The 2874-nt window shown below is 32.3% G+C and overlaps 1 long non-coding RNA gene across 1 annotated transcript; it reads left to right on the forward strand.

Annotated features, from left to right (window-relative positions):
- The first annotated feature begins 523 nt into the window (after nt 1-523).
- Nucleotides 524-2672, forward strand: LOC104108312 (uncharacterized). The gene is made up of 5 exons (XR_011412284.1): nt 524-900; nt 1022-1086; nt 1934-2046; nt 2128-2227; nt 2340-2672. It is a non-coding gene; the product is annotated as an uncharacterized lncRNA (long non-coding RNA).
- Nucleotides 2673-2874: the final 202 nt, after the last annotated feature.

Consider the following 2874-nt stretch of genomic DNA (forward strand, 5'->3'; position numbering starts at 1 on the left):
ACTTGTCTGTAAAATTATCACTATTCGGAGTTGATTTGATAAGATTCAGACGCTTGGTTAAAAAATTTGAAGTTCTTGAAATTTTTTTGAAAATCCAAGCGTTTTGGCATTCAATTCTAAATTCTAGGTGTTATTTTGGTGTTTTAATCATGCGAGTGAGTTCGTATCATGTTTTAGGACCCGTGTGTATGTTTGGTTGAGGTCCTGAGAGGTTCAGGCGAGTTTTGAATAAGTTTGAGCAATTCGACACTTTGGGCCGCAGAACCTCGAATCTGCAGGCTTGTTGGTCTAACTTCAGGAGCTTATATCTCTCAATCTATGAGGAATTTTGTAACGACCTGACCGGTCATTTTGAGTTTTGCACTTCGGTCGGTGGTTTGAGGGCATGATTGGCCCCACTGCTAAAAAATAATAAATTTGCCACTGAATAATTCCGATCGATTTAATTCAGTCGCAATTTTCGACTGAATCGGTCGGAAACTTTATTAAAAATACATGTTTATTTTTTTTTTAATTTTTGGCTCATAATTGCGACTGATTCGGTCACTCAATTATGCGAAAAATACCTCGAAAATATTTTTTATGGTTTGCGACAGAATCAGTCGCAAATATTAAAATTAAAAAAAAGTTAAATTAAAGGTTGCGACCGATTTGGTCGGAATATGCAACTAAAACGAGGTCTGACTGGTCAACAACATTTGCGACTGAATCAATCGCAATTTGAAAATTCAAATTTCAAATTTGCGACCGATTCGGTCGCAAATCGTTTTTTGTAATACAACCTAACCCGTTTTTTCTTCTTTCTTCTTTCTTCCTTAACTTTTTTCCCTCTCCCCCCTCTCCTCTTCTGCCCCCACCCATTCTATTTGTTGATTTTATCCGCTAATCTAACCATATTAGGTATGATTTCCCTCTCTCTCACTCCCCATCTCCCTCACCCGCTCCATTTCCCCCGTCCAGCCCCCCTCCCCCCTCCCCCAATTGTTTTGTTCCTAAGTTGTTTAACTCGTTTTTGGTGCAGAAATCCGCCGTCTCATCTCTCCTCCGGTGGTGGTTCGGCAGCAGATCCGTTGGTTTATTTTTCAGGTTTGTTTTGCATTAATTTAGCAAAATAGTATGTACAAATTAGCTATATAATTTGCAATATAGTATAGATAAATTAGCAATAATTTTTGCAATATAATATGTATATAGTGATGTTAAATATTTATTAGCTATTTATATATATATATATATATATATATAGTGATATTAAAAATTTATGTGTTTAGATTAATTAGCTATTTTTTGTTGTTTATATAAATTCTTATTTAATACTTGTTTATATACATTCTTGTTAAAAATACTTGTTAAAATTTTTTGCAATATAATATTCTTGTTTATATAAAAAAACAACTAAAGAAACAACTTAAGTTCTAATACTTCGTATAATTTAGGTTATAATAGTTAGAGTTGAAAAATATTTTAAAGAGTTAGAATTTTTATACATTCAAGTTATGTTAGATAAGAAACAAGTTAAGTGTTAATTATATTATTTATTATTTAAACGAAATGAAGAAAATGCAATCAATTAAGTATTAAAGTGCTATCATATGCTAATTTGAAATAAATTAGATTAATTTTTATTTTTAGGTCTTTTTTGTCTTACAATTGTTTAATGTACATATTAATATTGAAACCACACAAGTATTATTGCATACTGGAGGTTCTATTAGTTTTGCAGCCTGTCGTTTGAGAATGGTAATTTCATTATAAAATATTCTTAGTTTTACAAGTATGCAAATTGAACATACATATATACACACACACACACACACACACACAGAGACACACGCGCGCGCACACACACACACACACACACACACACATATATATATATATATATATATATATATATATATATATATCTATCTAATTACTTCTTAATTTTTAGGAAAAAGAACGCGGGGGAGATGTGATTTATGCTGAGGCGCGGAGACCCACAAGAAGAAGAAAAAGGACGACACAAGAGAAGGATGGATCGAACCGCGTGCTTCAGAGACATTTGTATGATCCCAACACCAATACTATATTATTTTTCCTTCTTGGTTTATTTTATTTATATAACGTGTATTATTTTTATTTCAGGACAAGTGTTATATTGATCTTGATGCATGGCGACAAACTTAGTCGGCCCCCGAGGATATGAATACAATTTGAACACAGGCGACTGGTGGCGTGAATAAAGGTATAAATATTATGTAATTGTCTTCTTTGGTATTAATTTGAAAGTTGTTTGTTTGTTTTCTTACTTCTTTTACTTTTTTTTCTTTTATTTCTCGTAAAAATAATAAATAAAGGTCGAGTCTACGGGATTGGAGTACAACCATCCTCCATTCGTCTACCAATCATTATTCAGTAGGGCATCGATTTCTCAAGAAGATATGGAAGCTATGCGTCAAAAAATAGATCAAATGTCGCAAGAATTTCAAGCAACTCAGGCTTTGATCCAAAAATTATTAAAAAAGAAAAGCAAGAAAGGAGCTGCAATAGAGTACTCTAAGTCTGAGAAGGAGACTGATTCTGAATAGGCTATTTGAATGTTTTAGAGTTGAAGTTAGAGACAAGTTTGATATTTGGATTGTTATATTTGATTTTTGGATTGTTATATTAGTTTTTTAGTTAATTGTTAAGTGTTTGGTTGGCTGTTTTCTTTGGCAGGTGGTGTAATTAGAAATATAACATGATTCTGGTTAAAAATGCCCAAATTTGCGACTGAATCAGTCGCAAATTTCACCAGAAATTAACCAGATTTGTGACTGATTCAGTCGCAAATTGAAAATTTCTAACAATATTTAATTAAGATTTGCAACTAAATTAGTTGCACATGTACAA

The sequence above is a fragment of the Nicotiana tomentosiformis genome, chromosome 11 (genome assembly GCF_000390325.3).
Source record: "Nicotiana tomentosiformis chromosome 11, ASM39032v3, whole genome shotgun sequence".
NCBI lineage: Eukaryota > Viridiplantae > Streptophyta > Magnoliopsida > Solanales > Solanaceae > Nicotiana > Nicotiana tomentosiformis.